General features: G+C 43.9%; 1 long non-coding RNA gene across 1 annotated transcript; it reads left to right on the forward strand.

Annotated features, from left to right (window-relative positions):
* Positions 1-3323: 3323 nt before the first annotated feature.
* LOC125283778 (uncharacterized) lies at positions 3324-18946 on the forward strand. The gene is made up of 4 exons (XR_007191774.2): positions 3324-3580; positions 7155-7259; positions 8006-8170; positions 18748-18946. It is a non-coding gene; the product is annotated as an uncharacterized LOC125283778 (long non-coding RNA).
* Positions 18947-19634: the final 688 nt, after the last annotated feature.

Consider the following 19634-nt stretch of genomic DNA (forward strand, 5'->3'; position numbering starts at 1 on the left):
TTCTAGTCCCCAAGAGGAACCCAAGTAAAAGTGGTATCCTCAGAGCGCCTGGGTGGCTCCGTCGCTGAAGTGTCTGACTCTTCATTTCAGCTCAGGTCTTGATCTCAGGGTCAGGAGATAGAGCCCCACATCGGGCTCCATGCAGAGTGGAGAGTCTGCTTCTCTCCTCCTCCCTCCGCCCCTCCCCTGCTCTCTTTTGCATGCATGCACTTGTGCTCTCTAGCTCTCAAATAAATAAATAAATAAGTAAATAAATCTTTAAAAACAAAGTGGTATCCCTGAGGAGGATTGCTATGGGAAATGATTACTTTCTACTTTATTTCTTTTTTTTTATATTATTATTATTATTTTTAAAGATTTTATTTATTTATTTGACAGAGATAGAGACAGCCAGCGAGAGAGGGAACATAAGCAGGGGGAGTGGGAGAGGAAGAAGCAGGCTCATAGCGGAGGAGCCTGATGTGGGGCTCGATCCCATAACGCTGGGATCACGTCCTGAGCTGAAGGCAGACGCTTAACCGCTGTGCCACCCAGGCGCCCCTACTTTCTACTTTATTTCTTTACTGAATTTGTCTTTAAAGATTATATGCTGGTGATACGTGTGTGATCGGGGAAACAATATTTACCTAAATAATCATTCTGATGAAAAGACGGACGATTGGGTTGACTGAGGGTGAACCTACAGTGAGGGGAACCCCCAGGGGGCTGGTATGATCGAGTCAGCGCTATAGGATGGATATTCAAGGGTAGTTGAGCCTGGGGGCTCCGTGCCCATCTGCCTGGCTTCAGAAGCCTGCTCCTCTGCTGTTACTTAGCTGTGTGACTGGGGGCTGGTGACTTTACCTCTCTGTGCCTTATTCCTTTGTCTCCAGCCTAGAGGATATTACAGTTGTTCACTACAGGGTGTGGATCAAACGACCTGCCCCGGATGAATACGCAGAAGTGCACCTTGCACATAACAAGCCCTTGAAATAAGCAGTTACCACAGTTCATTGTCATCACTGTGATGTGTGTTATTAGTATAGACTAGGGCAGTGCCAATTTGGATCGACTGAACGTGTTTCAGAGGCAGAAATGATAGGTTGGGAGACCCACTCATCTCAGTTTGCTTGGGACTTCCCTGGTTTTAGCACAGAATGTCCCACAGCCCAGGGACCTTCAGTCTTGGGTAAAACAGGAGGACAGCTGGTCACCCTAAGAGAAATCTTGGGACCCAATGGCGAGAAGGAGAAATCTCTGGCAACTCCCAGTTCTGGGGCCTGGTGAGTGAGAAGCACCCCGAGGAAGAGAGCCAGGGGAGGAACCATTTTGGGGGAAGCGGGCAAATCCAAGCGTGGCTGTGTTGAGTCTGAGGGACTTCTTGCCTGTCTGGGTGCGAGAAGACAAGTTCTCCGGCAGAAGCTCAGGACAGGGGTCCCCACATTTTGTTCTGAAATATTTCAAAGATACAGCGAAGTTAAAAGAATTGTACGATTGTACAGTGAATACCCACACACTCCTAGATACTGTGATTAACATTTGAATGTATTTGGTCTAATACCTATCCACTCATCCACCTTACCTTTTACTTTTTTTTTTTTTTATGGAAAGAGAGAGAGTGCATGTGGTGGGGGTGGGGGGAGCAGAGGCAGAGGGAGAGAATCCCAAGCAGACTCCCCGCTCAGCATGGAGCCCCAGTGCAGGGCTTAGTCTCACAACCCCGAGATCATGACCTGAGCGGAAATCAAGAGCTTGGTAGTTAACCAACTGAGCCACCCAGGCGCCCCGCTCCTTACTCATTTTAATCTGTCACAGACACCTGCACGCTTCCCTCCCAATCCTTCAGTGCCTATACTATTAACTAGAGTTCAATATTTGTTTACAGCTTTTTTCTTTGTTGTAAAATTTGCATGCAATGACGTGGACAGATCTTAAGTGCACACTGCCTGAGTTCTCATAAACCTCGGCGAGAGGCATTCAAGAAATAACTTGTTCACCCCCTGTGAGATTCAAAACAAACAAACAAAAGTCAAAATAACCAGAGGGAGCTCAGGCCTTGCCACTCTGTAAGCTCCGTGACCCGGAGCAAATGACTTACTCTTTCTGGGCCTCAGCTCCTCATCTCTAAAAGGGATTAGTAAGGGTACTTTTCTGGGATCAGACATGGTTATTGTGGATATTAAACTACTTAATCTATGTAGAAATACCGAGGAGTGCCTGGCCCCTAGCAAGTGCCTTAAAAACGCTCAGTTTTAACATTACCCAGTCAGAGCAGTCAGAGGAACTCTAGTTTGTGGAAGAAGAAATAATGGGGTAAGAAGGTTCCTGAAAAATGTCAAAGATGGCCGACAGAGGAACTCCAGGGGATCTAAGCCAGTGTGGAGGGGGGCAGGGGGAGAGAAAGGGAAGCTGTGAGCTAAATCCTGATCCACCCCCCAGAAAACCAGCAGGTGAGGGCCCCATTCCCCTCTGGGTGGCTAGAGGGAGCCAGCACATCCAGGATGGTGGAAATGACCAGAGAGAGAAAGCTAGGATCCACAGGTGTTCACCATTCATTACAGGCGCTGCGACGCGAAAAATCGAATTGATTTTAATTATGTCCACGTGGTTTTGTATTTTTAATTTAAATTTAATTTGAAAAACACAGCCAAGATTCTGACACCTGCTACAACGCGGCTGAAACTTGAGGACATTATGCTGAGTGAAATAAGCCAAAAGGTCTGTATGGTTCCACTCATAGGAAGTTCCTAGGGCCATCAAATCCACAGAGATTAAAAGTAGAGGGGTGGGTGCCTGGGGTGGGGGAGGGGAGGCGGAGTTAAGGTTTAATGGGGACAGAGTTTCAGTTTTGCACAATGAAAAATGTCCTGGGGGTGGATGGTGGTGATGGTTACACAACCATGTGAAATGTACTTAATACCATTGAACTGCACAGTTAAAAATGGTAAAGATGGTAAATTTTCTGTTACTTGTATTTTACCGAAAGTAAAAGTTGACAAACAAACAGAAAACCACAGAAGATAATCCCCCAAACACCCCTGCACCTCCACGTGAAGAAGCAAAAGTTAACACCCGGTGGTAATTGCTTCAGATATACATTTTCCTTTCATAAAGAAAAAAGAAAACAGGGTTGAAGCTGAACCTCCCCCCACACCCATAATTTCAATTCAGAAAGTCCCTAATAGTTTATAATGAGAAGCCTCCCTCCCTCTCCAGTCCCCTCAACTACCTCCTCCCACCCCCCAGCCCTTTGGAAGGAGCAAGACTTACCAGATTTTTCTCCTTCCAGAGACGATTAATTGATTTCAGGCTGGTAATTTAAGTTGGAAACTACATGATAATTTGGCTAGGTTTAGAAGTAGTATCAGGATGTTTAAAAGAACATATTTCTCCTTATTTATATTTAATTTTTAGATTTGTAATAACTGCTAAGGATTTCAGAAGTCTTTGCTTGGTGGAGGCATTTAACAAGATCAAAGAATCCGCTATATCACTTTTATAAATGCCACGTACAACGTTAAGTGATTTCATCCCACATTTCTCAGTGGATCCACGTGGGTACCCGGTGGCCTCTTTGCCAAGCGATGGTCCACTTACCCAGGTATGTATATAAGTAACATAATAGCTGGGGTTGGAACCAAAGGCTTAAGGGAAACTGTTTCTAAAAATATAATTTTACTTGATTTAACCACAATGATGCATTTTTCTAGGCACTAAAGCTGTCCCAAACAGGCACTGTCCTGAATTTGCTTTGAGGAACCAATAGGCCTGTGTGGCTGGAACAGAGGGAGTGAGGGGTTAAGTGGGAGGAGATGAGGGCCAGGAGGTGAAGAACGGGTGTGTGGGACAGTCAGAGGCTTTGGGGGCTGCTGGGAGGGGGGCTTTGTCCATAGTGAAGTGGGCACCATGGAGTATTCTGAGCAAAGAGACTGATTTAACTTAGGTTTTACATAATTTCCACTAACTGTTGGACTTGGGGCTCGGGCATTGGGTGGGTGGAGCAGGTGGGAAAAAAACTGGGTCGTAGGGGTTTCCCCCTCTACCCATTAAAAAAAAAAAAAAAAAAAAGGCGGAGGTTTTGGCTGAGAAGCTCAGGGGGCGCCCAGCAGGGACCAGATCATCTAGGTGCCTTTCTTAGACCCTTGATCTGTGCACTGCTGCCCCCGCGTGGCCACAGCTCGAACTGCAGCAGCATCCCGCAGGCAGCGTTTCCGTTTTGGTGAGCAAAGGCTTCTTCCAGACCCCGTGTGCGGGGCATGGAGAGTCCTGCGAGGCATCGGTCCAAGGATTGCGCCAGAGAAACTCCGTATGAGAGACTTGGGGATTCAGATGCTTTCAGGATAACCTGATGAGCAGTCGGTTTCTTGGGAAATTGCACACTGCATCTGTGCCAGAGAGATTCTCAGAGGAGGGGTCAATGGCAGCATCTTCAGGGAAGGGGGGGAGCATCAGGAAAGCACAATAAGAAAAGGCATCCTAGGCATAAGGAAGGGCCTGAGCAAAGCAAGGTCAAAGCTGAATTCCTGATACATCCCCCCCCCCTTAACTGCTCCTCTCAGCCTGGGTCATGGGGTCACCTTTGAGACTCACACGTAGTGCTCTCACTCCTGCCAACCCCATGGACACCACCCACGGCCAGGCACCCATCCCTTGGGGGGCTGTTCCAGCCTTTAATTCCTAGTCATCTACTGCAGTCCCAAGGGACCTTTTCCTGTCTCTCCCCTGCTCAGCCCCCCACTCCCTGCCCTGGCTCCCCAGTGCTCTGGAGAGCAAGTCCACACCCTTCATCTTGGGATAAGATGTAGCAGGAGACCCAGCCCTGCCTGCTGCATCACATCTTCAGCATGAACAACTACACGAGCAATAATAACAGTAATAATAACAGCAGCTACCTGTATTTACACGATGCCAAGTCTTATGTCACGTGGTTTAAAGGTGGCTTCATGGTGGCTTTATCATCTCCGTTTTACAAAAGGGCATGCTGAGGTTCAGAGAACTCAAGGGACTTGTCCAAGGTCACCAGCCTGGGTATGAACGCCATTCTTTCCAACTCCAAAGCTCAGGCTTAACCCCAACACTCTGTCCCCTCTGTGACACGTCTCTGGTGTGGTGGGTTTCACCTCTTTGCTGTTGCTCTGTCTTAGTCACTCAGCCTGAACACCAGAAGCTGGGCAGCCTAAACAGCAGACATTTATTTCTCACAGTTTGAAGGCTAGGAAGTCCAAGGTCAAGGTGCCAGCCAATTCAGTTCCGGATGAGGCTCTCTTCCTGGCTTGCAAACGCTCACCATCTTGCTGTGTCCTCACATGGCAGAGGAGACAGAGACAGAGATGGAAAAGGGGAGGGAAACAGAGAGGGGGGCTCCCTAGTGTCTCTTCTTAGAAGGGCAACATCTCATCAAGAGGGTCCCGCCCTCATGACCTCAATCAAACCTAATCGCCTCCCAAAGGTCCCACCCCCAAATACCGTCACACTGGGCATTAGGGCTTCAACATATGCATTTGGAGGGACACAAGCACTCAGTCCATAACATCCTTGCTTCGAATAATGGAGCCTAATTCTCCTCTGCTTGAGCGTGGGTCAGACTTAAGTGACTCCATTAAAAAAACCAACCACTTTTGATTTTCCTATTATTGCAGGTTCTCATGTGGTTGTAGGAAATCACACAGAGAGAGCCAGTCTATTCTTCACCCATTTCCCCCTAGTAGTAACATGTAGCATAACTCGGGTACAATATCCTACCCAGGAAACGGATACGAACTCTGACCTTATTCAGATTTCTCCAGATTTACGTGCACTCGACTGTGTGTGTGTGTGTGTGTGTGTGTGCGCGCGCACGTGTGATTCCTTACAGTTTTACAGGACTACATTTGTGTGACTATACCACAGACGAATATAATAATTCCATCACAAGGATCCCTTGTGCTACCCTTTTATGGCTGCGGTCACCTTCAACTTGTAAACCATTCATCAGTTCTCCCTGCCTATCATTTTGCCATTTCAAGGATGTTCTAGCATAGCCATACAATGAAATATGGTTCAGCCGTGTAAAGAAGTAAGTACTGATAAATGCTACAACATGGATAAACCTTGAAGATGCTATGCGAAGTGAAAAGGCCAGTCACCAAGGACCACATACTGTAAGATTCCATTTGCATGTAATGTCCGGGAGGCAAATTTACTGAGACAGAAAGTGTATTAGTGGTGCCTGGAGCTGTTGGATAGCTAAGGGGTGTGGTTTTGGTTTGGTTTGGTTTGGTTTGGTCTGGTTTTTTGTAGGGGTAATGAACACGTACTAAAGCTGGGGTAATGGGTGCACAATTCTCTGACCGTACCAAAAGCCACTGAGTTTGTCCACTTTCGATGAGTGAGTTGTATGGTATATGAATTTGCTTCTCAGTAAAGCTGCTACGAAGAGGAATATACCTGGAATGATAAATATGTAATCTTTGAGATTGGAGCTCCCCTCCCCCACTCAAAACAATTCCTTTGAGATTCATCCAAGTTGTGCCATGGATCAATAGCTAGTTCCTTTTTATTGCTGACTAGTATTTCATGGTTTCAATGTACCACAGTTTGTGTAACTACTCACGCACCAAAGAATATATGAGTTGCTCCTAGTTTTTGGATATTATGAATAAAGCTGCTATGAACATTTATGTATAGATATGTATGTGAACTTAATTTTTTATTTTTTTAATTAAAAAAATTAAGTAATCTCTACACCCCATGTGGGGCTTGAACTCACAACTCTGAGATCAAGAGTCACGTGCCTCTCCCACTGAGCTAGCCAGGCACCCCTATATTTAAAGATAAATGCCTAAGAGTGTAATTATTGGGTCTTATGGTAAGAACATGTTTAGTTTTGTAAGAAACCGTACTGTTTTCCAAAGGGGCTGTATCGTTTTACATTCCCACCACCAAAGTATGAGGGATTAAGTTTCTGTGCATCCTCACCAGCATTTGGTGTTATTGCTATTTATTATTTTAGCTGTTTTGATAGGTGCATACTAATGTCTTCTTTGAACCTGCATTTCCTTAATGGCTAATGATATTGAACATTTTTTCATGTGCTGATTTACCATCTTTATATCCTTTTCAGTGAAGTATCTGTTCATGTATCTTGCCCTTTTTTGTTTGTTTGTTTGTTTTGTTTGTTTGTTTTGTTCACATAGGCTCCAGGCTCAATGTGGAGCCCAATGTGGGCTGAACTCATGACTCCGAGTTCAAGACCTGAGCTGAGATCAAGAGTCAGGTGCTCAACAGACTGAGCCACACAGGTGCCCCTATTTTGCCCATATTCTAACTGGATTTTTTAAAAGATTTTTATTTACTTATTTGAGAGAGAGAGAATGAGAGCACAAGAGAGGGGAGGGTTAGAGGGAGAAGCAGGCTCCCCATTCAGGAGGGAGCCCAATGTGGGACTTGATTCTGGGACTCCGGGATCATGACTTGAGCCAAAGGCAGACACTTAACTCACTGAGCCACCCAGGTGCCCCTGTTTTGCCCATATTCTAACAGGATTTTTTTTTTAAAGATTTTTATTTACTTATTTGAGAGAGAGAATGAGAGCACAAGAGGGGGGAGTGTCAGAAGGAGAAGTAGACTCTCTGCTGAGCAAGGAACCCGATGTGGGGCTCCATCCCAGAATCCTGGGATCATGACCTGGGCTGAAGGGAGATGCTTAACCAACTGGGCCACCCAGGCGTCCCCTAACTAGATTTTTTAACTGTTGAGTTTTGAGAGTTCTTTGTATGTTCTAGATAAAAGTCCTTTGTCAGATACGTGTTTTGCAAATATTTTTTTCCCAGTCCGCAGATTCTTTTCATGTCTTCCTGGGTCTTTTGGAGAGCAAATATTTTTATAATTTTGGTGAAGTCAGACCCTCCGATCTCCACCAAGGAGGCACTAAATACCACCCCAGACCTTCAAGATCTTTTTCCTTGTCTGGAACTCTCCTCAAGAGATACAAGAACCACTTTTGGAACTTAGACACACCTGATATCCCTCAAACTCTGCTTTTTAGGTTCAGAGCTACACCTCCAGTGGCTCAAGTTCCTCCACCAATTCATGGACACCATCTCCCGAACTTCACCCTCCTCCACATCGGGACCTCCGCCTGTGCTCCTCCTCCCCTGGAGCCTGGAGACGCCGCCTGGAGCTGGTTGGCCGCCGGTGTGGTCTCCTGCAGGTAGGTGATGGTGAAGGAGAGCAAGTCCTGCGGGCAGTGGATGGCCTGGGCTGAGTGGGAACAAAGAGAGGTTTCCCCTCTCCCTTCTCTCTGTGCCTCTGCCTTGTCTCCTTCCCACTTCTGCCCTTCCCATTCTCAAGTCCAATGTCACTAGAGAACTCAGGATGCCTCCTGAGTCCTCCCCTATGGCGCACTGGTGCTCCAAGTGCGGCAGCAGCGTTTCCAGGTCCCAGTGCACGTGGCACCGCGGGTCCCAGAACTGCGGCGGGGGGTGGGACTGAGCCTGGTGAAGCGAGGCTCAGGTGGGGAGGGCGGGGTTGAGCAGAGAATGGGCGGGCCTTGGCTGGGAGCCAGCACTCTTGCGCCCATAACAACCCACCTGCCAGCCCAGGATTTTTAAAAGACCATTCTCACTATCTCTGCCTTCTGATTAGAGAGCTTAATCCATCTTCTTATCAAGTAATTGCTGATAAGGAAGGACTTATTTCTACCATTGTACCATTTGTGTTCTGTGTTTTAGAGCTTTTTTGTTCTTCCTTTCTTCCGTTACTGCTTTCTTTTGTGTTTAGTCGATTTTTTTGTAGTGAGACATCCTTTCTCATTTCCTTTTATGTATTTTCCTGTAGATATTTTCTTTAGGGTTACATTTGACATTCTAACTTATAAAAATCTGACTTGAATTAATACCAGCTTGAATTCAATAACATACAAATATTTTTTTTTAAAGATTTTATTTGTTTGACAGAGATAGACAGCCAGCGAGAGAGGGAACACAAGCAGGGGGAGTGGGAGAGGAAGAAGCAGGCTCCCAGCGGAGGAGCCTGATCTGGGGCTCGATCCCATAACACCAGGATCACACCCTGAGCCAAAGGCAGACGCTTAACGACTGTGCCACCCAGGCGCCCCCAAATACTCTACTTCTATACAGGTCCATAACCTTAGGCTGTATGTATGTATGTATGTATGTAATCTCTACGCCCAGCATGGGGCTTGAACTCACAACCCTGAGACCAAGAGTCACACGCTGCACCTACTGAGCCAGCCAGATGCCCCAACCCTGTGCATTGTTGATGTCACAAATTACATCTTTATAAATTGTGTCCAATATCATAGATCTATAATTGTTTTAAAATTAATTTTGTTTTTAAAAATCGAGTAGAGTTAAACCATAACTACAATAAAGCTGGCTTCTGTATTTGCCCATGGAGGCTCCTTTGCCGGACCTTTATTTCTTCGTACAGCTCAAGGTACTGTCTGATGTCCTTTCATTTCCACCCAGAGGACTTCTTCAGCATTCCCTGTGGGGCACGTCTAGTGGTAATGAATCTCATCAGCTTTTGTTTATCTGAGAATATCTTAATTTTTACCTCATTTTTTTTTTAAGGACAGTTTTACTGGATATAGGATTCTCAGTTGACAGTCTGTTTAAAAAAGATTTTCCCCGGCACTTTTTTTTATTTTAATGTTTTTGTTTTTGTTTTTATCATATTATGTTAGTCACCATACAGTACATCCCTGGTTTCTGATGTAAAGTTCGATGATTCATTAGTTGCGTATAACACCCAGTGCACCATGCAATACGTGCCCTCCTTACTACCCATCACTGGTCTATCCCATTCCCCCCCGCCACCGAAGCCCTCAGTTTGTTTCTCATAGTCCATAGTCTCTCATGCTTCATTCTCCCTTCTGATTACCCCCCTTTCTTTATCCCTTGCTTCTCCTCCCGATCTTCCTAGTTCTTATGTTCCATAGATGAGAGAAATCATATGATAATTGTCTTTCTCTGCTTGACTTATTTCACTTAGCATTATCTCCTCCAGTGCCGTCCATGTTGTAGCAAATGTTGAGAACTCGTTCTTTCTGATAGCTGAGTAATATTCCATTGTATATATGGACCACAGCTTCTTAATCCAGTCATCTGTTGAAGGGCATCTCGGCTCCTTCCACGATTTAGCTATTGTGGACATTACTGCTATGAACATTGGGGTGCATATGGCCCTTCTCTTCACTACATCTGTATCTTTGGGGTAAATACCCAGTAGTTTTAATATATCAACCACTACCTTATGGCTTCCAAGATTTCTGATGAAAAATCTGCTGCTAAGGAAGTATGCTTCTCATACTCACCTACTTCAATTGTCCATTTTTCAAGTTTGCCAATTCTTTCTTCTTCCTGCTTAAATCTATAAACCCATGAAGTAGATTTTTTTTATTTCAGTTATTGTAATTTTTAGCTCCATAATTTTCCTTTGGTTCCTTTTTTTTTTTAAAAGATTTTATTTATTTATTTGTTAGAGAGAGAGAGCAAGCACAAGCCGGGGGAGTGGCAGGCAGAGGGAGCAGCAGGCTCCCCACTAAGGAGCCCCATGCGGAGCTCAATCCAGGACCCTGGGATCATGACCCGAGCTGAAGGCAGATGCTTAACCAACTGAGCCACCAGACGTCCCTCCCTTTGATTCCTTTTTATGATTTCTATCTTTATTGATGTTCTCATTTTGTTTATACATCATTTTCCCATCTTTGCCCATGTTTTCCTTTCACTCTGTGGGCATATTTAAGACAGTTGTTTAATAGTTGTTGGTTTTTTTTTTTTTTTCCTAGTATGTACAGCGTTTGAGTTTCCCCAGGGCTGCTTTTTGTTCATCTGATTTCTATGAATGGATCATACCTTACTGTTTCTTTTCTTTTTTTTCTTTTTAAGATTTTGTTTATTTATTTGACAGAGAGACAGCCAGTGAGAGAGGGAACACAAGCAAGAGGGGAGTGGGAGAGCGAGAAGCAGGCTTCCCGCTGAGTAGGGAGCCTAATGTGGGACTCGATCCCAGAACTCCGGGATCACGCCCTGAGCCGAAGGCAGACACTTAACGACTGAGCCACCCAGGCGCCCCTACCTTCCTGTTTCTTTGTCTGCCTTGTTGTGTCTTGTTGAAATGGATCATTGAAACTTATAATGTGATAACTCTGGAAGTTTAATTCTCACCTTTTCTCCAGGGTTTTTCTTTTTCTTTTTTTAATTGCTGTAGGGTCTCTGTTCTGTAGTTCAGCCTGGAGTGGAGGCTTACGGGCTTCAGAGGTCTTTTCTGAACCTGTTTTTCCTTGGGCATGTGCAGTGGCTTTCTAAATTCACCCATATATCTGGTTGCTTATGGGTGTCATCATCCTTAATGTCTGGCTCCCAGAAGGAGAAAGGGGCGGGGGATGATCCCAAACAGATAATATTCCTTAAAATTTCCTGGAAGCTGGGGTGCCTGGGTGGCTTAGTAGGTTAAGCATCTGCCTTTGGCTGTGGTCATGATCCCGGGGTTCTGGGATTGAGCCCTGCATCTGGCTCCCTGCTTAGGGGGGGCGTCTGCTTCTCCCTTTCCCTCTGCTGCTCGTGCTTTCTTGTGTGTGCATGTGGGCACGTGCTCATGTGCACTCTCTCTCTCTCAAGTAATTAAGTAAAGTCTTTAAAACAATCTCCTGGGAGCCACTTTAGCTGGTGGGGTTGAAACAATGGCAGCCAGCCTTGGTGTCTGAAACCTCAATGATCAAAAGCCGTAGGCAGCAATCAGAACATAGAACCCAGATAACTGGAAGACAAAGTCTTTTCGTCCTACCTCGGTTCGAGCAGGACACACCTGGAATACAGGCCACTTTCTCCAAAGCTGTCTGCCATGGAGTGGGTGGTGGGTAATACGTAGTCACTCCACTCCTGCGCTAAAGGCTGAAATAAGCTGCAATTTACCAGCCACAAGTTCAAAGCCCAGAAAGTTAAAAAAAAAAACTGGAACTGGAAGTGCAAGTTCAAATAGACTCTGCAGTTTCAAAATAGTTAACTTCAGACAATTTGTGGCAGTATAATTGTCTAGGTGGGAAAAAAAATGATTCCCAGTGCTTCCTAATCCACCATCGTCCCTGATATCACTTGCGGCATAACTGCTTTTAGATGACCTAAAATCTCAAAGAAACTCTGCAGCTTCTCCTCCAGAATTTAGGCGGTCTACTATATGTCTTAACCCCCTAATCTCTTGCATTTGTGGGTCTTTAAAATGCCATGCAGCTTTTATGAGCAGTGCCTGTTGCCTATCCCACTTGATACCTGAGCGAGGTTAATGAGACAGGAGCACCTTGCACCAGTCCTTCAGGTATCTGCCAAAGAAGTTAGGACAGTCTTACACACGCATTAGTGAATAGGTCTGCTCTGTTCCTCCAGTTCAAGGGCCAGGCTCCCCAAATCGGAACACGAGCTACTGATGCAGTCCAAAGGGAAGAGAGGCATAGTAGCAGATCCAGGACAGGCAGAGGCCACAGTAGAGAGGGAAGAAGTTTCCAAGAGGCAGGCTTGGCCAACACAAGAGATCAAAGTCCCCTGTCATGAGATCGCCTTGGTAGAGGTGGGGTCTGTCTCTGAGCTCAAACTCCCTTGGCACCTGGGGCTGGTAAGACAGGCATAAACTTTAGGGAGTTGGAGGATGGTCTTTATATCATCCATGGTCCACTCAGAAGTTAGATTAATAAGGAGAATTAAATATAAAAATTACTCATCCGTTATTGAGGAACTGAAAAACAGAAAGAAAACTCAAAGGTAGGGAGGAGCTAGTAACTATAGAGAGACTTTGCTTCTCTCTGGGACTGGGGGAATCAAATGGAAGAAGATGAGAGGTTAAGTATTATAAACTTGGAAGATGGGTCCTGGGGGGCTCAAACCCAGAATCCTGAGAAAGCAGAGAAGCTTGACTTGTGCTAGCTTCCCCACGGAGTGTCCATGAGGCTGCTTCTGCAGGTGATGGGAAGGGGGCAAAGTGGGGTCAGCAGCTGATGCCAGGAGGAGCTGCCTCTGCAGAGCGAGATAGCTGGTGTGACAGGAAACAGGAAGAAGTGAGTCCCTTCTCCTGCCTACAGCCTTTCTGTCTGTCTCTACCACCTTCTGCTGGTGGTGCCTAACCGGGAACCTCTGCAAAGCAGAAACATGGTTTGCTGAGGTCCCGTTCCAGCAACATATGAGAAAGCATAAAGGATGGGGTCAAAGCTGAGAGATAGTCGTTTCATAGGCGACATGGTCTCACACTCTCCCTGAAGGATACAATCTCCTGAGTTGGTGGCAATGCATGAATTAAGTGCTGGTGAAAGTTTGTGTTACAAATGAATTGTTCAATTCAGTAAAAATTCACATGCGTGCTGTCTTTTCTAAGAAAAACACTCATCTGATGTTTCTAGCCCCTTTCATTTTCCCTGGTAAAAGGTCCCCTCTTGTAAACCCTCAGGGCTACCCCCATGTTGGCTCCGGGATACGCTGTGAGAGACAAGAGAAGGAAGTAGGAGTTGAGGCAAAGGGCCCAGAAATGTTGGTGAGTCCTGTGCACCTGGGGCTAGTGCTTGCCATGCCCATCCCAGGTGGACATTCTGAAAACATGAAATGCACCCCCACGGACCTAGATAGAGCCAAACCCAGGGCAGAGTTCTCCCCAAGGAAGGGGAACCAGCTCAGAAAGAGGAGACCAGATAGCCTGAGCAGGAAAGGGGGTCATGGGAATGAGAGTGAGGAGGTATAATGTTGAAGCAGAGAGTTGGTTTCCAGCAAGAGGAAGAATAGAGAGCCAGAGGAGAAATGGCAAAATCCTGAGGTATAGGGGAGTAGGAGACAAGAGTGGGAGGAACTACGTAGGATGGAAGCACAGGATTCCAGTTGGGTGGAGTAGTTTGGGTGAGGAGAGTCACTGGGTTTCAGAGATAAACAGGGTCTAGAACAGGAAGAAGTTAACTGTAGGACATTTCAAAACATACTACAAGCCTACAGTAGCCAAGACAGTGTGGAACTGGCATAAGATTCGATATGGATCAGTGGGAAAGAATTGAGCATCCAGGAAAAATTCCCTACATTTTTGGCTAGTTTGTTTATTTATTCATTTACTTTATTTTATTTTTGTTTATTTTTATTTTTTGGGAGGAAAGGGGGGTAGAAGGAGAGAATCTTTAGCAGGCTCCATGCCCAGTGCATAACCTGACATGGGGCTCGATCTCACAACTGTGAGATCATGACCTGAGCCAAAGTCAAGAGTCAGATGCTTAACTGACTGAGCCACCCAGGTGCCCTGGTTAATCTATTTTTTTAATTGCCTAAGACAATTCAGTGGGGAATGTCTACTCAACATGGTGCTGGGACAGTTACATATCAACCTGGAGATAGATGAACTGAGACCCCCCTACCTCACATCGTACAGTAAAATTAACTCACATTGAAATGGTGAAAAGTAAAAATATAAAAATATAAAGTTATCAGATGTAGGATAATATTTTTTTTTAAAGATTTTATTTATTTGACAGAGATAGAGACAGCCAGCGAGAGAGGGAACACAAGCAGGGGGAGTGGGAGAGGAAGAAGCAGTCTCACAGCAGAAGAGCCTGATGTGGGGCTCGATCCCAGAACGCCGGGATCACGCCCTGAGCCGAAGGCAGACGCTTAACCGCTGTGCCACCCAGGCGCCCCAGGATAATATTTTTTGACCGAGTGGTAGGAAAGACAGTTGTTTGTTTGTTTGTTTGTTTGTTTGTTTGTTTTAAAGGAAGATCAAAAGGAAATATCCTAATGCAAGAGCACATGATGATGTGTGTGTTTCAGTCCCCAAATTATTCACCAAAATGTGGTCTCTCAGAGGTTTCCTAAGGTTCTCTACCTATAGGTTTTCTGGATTTATTTTATAATTTTTCACAAGAATAATTATTCGTGACTTTTTTCCATATTATGGTAATATGGTAGCTTATTTTTCTGAAAGCTTTCATAAATATTTAAATCAATACAATAATCAACTATTTAATAGCTGTAATCTTGAAAAATGTACAAAAGCCATAAATAAATACCCCCTTCCACTTAGCTGGTTACACTGCCCTTTCTCTAAACATATCTCTGGGAAAAAGTAAACATGACAGTTTATGGAGCAGTTAATGTGAGGAGTGAGAAGAACATCTTACAGCATGGTGTTTTATCCTTTGGGGATAGTACAGTGTCCTCTGATATTAGACTCTGTGTGTGCGTGTGTGTATGTAATTTTCTAAGGAAAGGGATCATTTATTCATTCATTATATTTAGTCATCTCGTTCTCTTATCTTCCAAACATGTCCATCTGACCTGGTAGAAAATGCTATAACTATCATAAGTGGATTAAAGATATTGTTTTAATTAATGACCATTGGATGTTTTGTCTCCTTATTTTCCCCATGGTTTTCAGTATCCAATTCATGTTATAATTCATAAAAAGAGGGGGAAACCTAATGTGTACAAATTCAAAGTCCAGGGGTGCCTGGGTGGCTCAGTTCATTAAGCATCTGACTCTTGATCGCAGCTCAGGTGTTATTATGAGAGTCAAGAGTTCAAGCCCTGCATGGACTTCATGCTGAGCATGGAGCCTACTTAAAAAAATTCAAAGTCCAGTCTCTGTCTTTTGGTTAGAGCATTTAACCCATTTACACATAAAATAAGTACTGATAAGGAGGGACTTCTGTCATTTTGCTATCTGTTTTGTATATGCCTTGCAACTTTTTTCTCACTCGCTTTTGAAGGATAGTTTTGCTGAGTATAGGATTCTTGATTCATAGTTTTGTTTTATCATTTTGAATATATCATCCCACTGTCTTCTGATGAGAAGTTTCTGCTCATCAGAAAGTTTCTGATGAGTTTCTGCTCATCAGAAAGTTTCCTCCAAAGTTTCTGATGAGAAATCTGCTAATAATTTTTTTTTGAGGATCCCAAGATTCACTTTTCTCTTTCTGCTTTCAAAATTCTTTATGCCCTTGGCTTTGACAGTTTGATTATAATGTGTCATGGTGTGAGTCTCTTTGAGTTCATCTTACTTGGAGTCCATTCAGCTTCTTGTTTTTTATATTTGTGTCTTTCATCAAATTTGGGAAGTTATCAGCCATTATTTCTTCAAATACTCTTTCTTCCCCTTTTCTCTCTCTTCTTCCAGGCCTCCCATAATGTGTATGTTGGTCCATTCAATTGTGTCCCTTAGGCTCTGTTCACTTTTTTCAATCTTCTTTCTGTCTCTCAGACTCAATAATTTCCATTTTCCTATCTCCAAGTTTGCTGATTCTTTCTTCTGTCTGCTCAAATGTGCCTTTGAATTCCTCTAGTGAAAATTTCATTTCAGTTATTGTACTTTTCAACTCCAGAATATTCCCCTCGAATAGGTTTATTTTTTAAATTTTTTCCATCTTTATTGACATATAATTGATAAATAAAAATTGTTACCAGACTTCTTTTATGTTTGTATTTCTTTTTTTAACTTTTAAAATTTATTTAATTAATTTATTTTTAGAGAGAGAGTGGGAGAAAGCAGAAGGGAGGGACAGTGGGAGAAGGGGAAAGAGTCTCAAGCAGACTCCACATTGAGCACAGAGCCCAACATAGGGCTCGATCTCATGATCCTGAGATCATGAGCGGAGCTGATTCCCAGAGTTAGATGCTTAACTGACTGTGCTTCCCAGGTGCCCCAATTTTGTTTTCTATTTCTTATTGACATATCCATTTAGTTAACACATTGTTTTCTTTTCCCACATGTTCCTTTAGTTCTCTGAGCAACCTTAAAATGATTGTTTTAAGGTTTTTGTCTAGAGATCTGCCATCAGGTTTTTTTTTTTTTTCAGGGGCAGTTTTTGTTGGTTTATTTTTTCCTTTGAAATGGCTGTGTTTTCTCATTTGTATGCCTTGTGATGTCTTTGTTGAAATCTGGACAACTGAATCTAAAAATGTTGTAACTCTGAAAATCAGATTTTTCCCCTTCTCCAGGGTTCACTTTATAAAATGTTTTTGTTGTTATTTTAGGGGTGCTTGGCTGGCTCACTCAGTAGAGTGTGTGACTCTTGATCTCAGGGTTGTAAGTTCAAGCCCCATATTGGGTATAGCACTTACTTAATTTAAAAAAAATTATTTTTTTTTTGTTATTTTATTGTTGTAGACTGTCTCTGTGCCAAGGATCAGCATGACATGTAAATTTAGGTCTTTGCTGAGTGTGTGTCTTTCCTTGGGCATGCACAGGTGACTTTCTAATTTTCCCTGTATATATAGTTGATTTTTAATATTCTAGTCTGGCTCCCAAAAGAAGGGGAAACAAATGAAGGAGGACAAAAGGGCACTAACCCTTCAAATACCTTGGAAATGATTTCTCTTATAGAGGGAAGGGCTTACAACAATGCGGGGAATTGCAACAACAGTGGCCACAGCCTCTTTGTCTGCACCTCTGTGATCAGAAGCAGTAATCAACCATCAGAGTACAGATCCCTGATATTTGGGGAACAAGGTCCTTTTTGCCCACCCTTTCTCCCACAAGCTGTGTGCAAGCTGCTCCAGGAACATGTGCACAGATTACTGCTACCAGGCTAGGAGTGAGGAATGTGCCCCTGCTACTGTGCTAAGAGCTGTGATTGACTGTAGTTTACCTCAGTTTACCTTTCAAGCCATCCTCTGGAATTTGCAAGCCTTCAATAGACTACGGAGTTCAAATGCTTATATCAGACAGATTTTACCAGTGTAATTGCTGTCTAAGTAGGGAGACATTCCTGGTGCATCCTATTCTGCCATCTTCCCAGCCTCCTCTGCTTTTCTTGTCCTAATCAATTACATCAGGTCTCTCCTCAATGTGAACTCCTCCAAGAGTATCCTACCTCCCACCTCAATTACTCCTACTACTTTCCAAGTGTGGATTTTTTTCATCACACTTTTCACAATCAGGAAAATCAAGGTTCACAGGGTTTATTGCTTTCTTAAGAACTTACAGGGGCACCTGGGTGGCTCAGTCCATGAAGTGTCTGCCTTTGGCTCAGGTCATGATCCCGGAGTCCTGGTTCAAGCCCCGCATCAGGCTCCTTCCTGCTGAGTCTGCTTCTCCGTCTGCCCCCACCCCACTCATGCTCTCTCTCTCTCTCTCAAATAAATAGTTAAAATTTTTTAAAAATTACTTACAAAAAATTAAATCGTGTAGATGAAATTAAGTTGAACAGTGTTACTTTTACTTCTATTAACTGTATTCTCCTATATAAAAAGTCCTCCAGGAAACTGCTTAAACCATTTTCCAGAAATGGAAAGGCAGTGGTGCTCCCTCTTGTAGTGAGGGCAACATTAATATCCACACACTATTATAGCAGATGATAGTTTAAAATATTCTCTGTGTGTCCTCAATGAACAGGTGGTGTTACGGTTGGGGAGAACAGAAGCAAATAAAATGGATGAGGCACTTACCCAAGATATCACAGTCTATCTTGGAAGACCATTTCAAATTAATAGTTTAAACTGAGGAAGGGGCATTTGGCTGGCTCAGTCACAAGGATGTGACTCTTGATCTGGAGATCATGAGTTTAAGACCCACGTTGATCATAGAGCTTAAAATGAATGAATGAATGAATGAATGAATGAATGAATGAAATTAAGGGAAACTAGGGAGGTGTAGATGGATTCAACCTGGAGCCAGTCAGATTGCTTGAAAGAGAAAGCTATTTATGTGATGGTTAGGACTTAGCTATGGAAATGATTGGATGGATCTGTGGGGTTGAGAGTGGGAATTAGAATTTCAAATTGGTAAATTGAACATGTGTATCCTCAGGCACGGAGCCCCTGGCGACAACCATGAACTGACAAAGGTCGGAGAGCTCTGAAGCAGAGGAAAAAGGTCAGATTCAATTAGTTGTTTTATATAGCAATTTGTTAATGTGAAAATGGTAGTTTATGGACATCTTTGTAGTCTCAAAGAAACAATTATTTGCCAGTATTTTTATCTATAAACAGTATATCTTAGAATTTTTCTTCGCTACCATATGCAAAAATACGTTTATGATGTTTTGACACGTGTATATTGTAAAATGATGACCAGAATCAAGCTAATAAACATACGCATCACCTCTCATAGTTACCTTTTCGTGTGTGTGATGAGAACATTCAAGATTTACTCTCTTAGCACATTTTAAGTATACAATTCAGTATTATTGACTGTATCTCCGGAACTTATTCATCCTGCGTAAGGGAAACTTGTTACCACCCTTTGACCAGCATCTCGCCATTTCCCCATTCCTCAATCTTTGGTAACTATCTTCTTACTCTCGGCTTCTGCGAGTTTGACATTGTTAGATTCCACATACAAGTAAGATCATGCGGCGATGCCTGGGTGGCTCAGTCGGTTGAGCGCGTCTGACTCCTGATTTTGGCTCAGATCATGATCTCAGAGATGTGAGACTGAGCTCCACAACAGGGTGGAGCCTGCTTGGAATTCTTTCTCTCCCTCTTCCTCTACCCCTCCCCCCACACTTTCTCTCAAAAAAAAAAAAAATGAGGGGCGCCTGGGTTGCACAGTCGTTAAGCCTCTGCCTTTGGCTCAGGGCGTGATCCCAGCGTTCTGGGATCGAGCCCCGCATCAGGCTCCTCCGCTGGGAGCCTGCTTCTTCCTCTCCTACTCCCCCTGCTTGTGTTCCCTTTCTCGCTGGCTGTCTCTATGTC

This window comes from Ursus arctos, unplaced genomic scaffold, assembly GCF_023065955.2.
Source record: "Ursus arctos isolate Adak ecotype North America unplaced genomic scaffold, UrsArc2.0 scaffold_14, whole genome shotgun sequence".
Classification (NCBI taxonomy): domain Eukaryota; kingdom Metazoa; phylum Chordata; class Mammalia; order Carnivora; family Ursidae; genus Ursus; species Ursus arctos.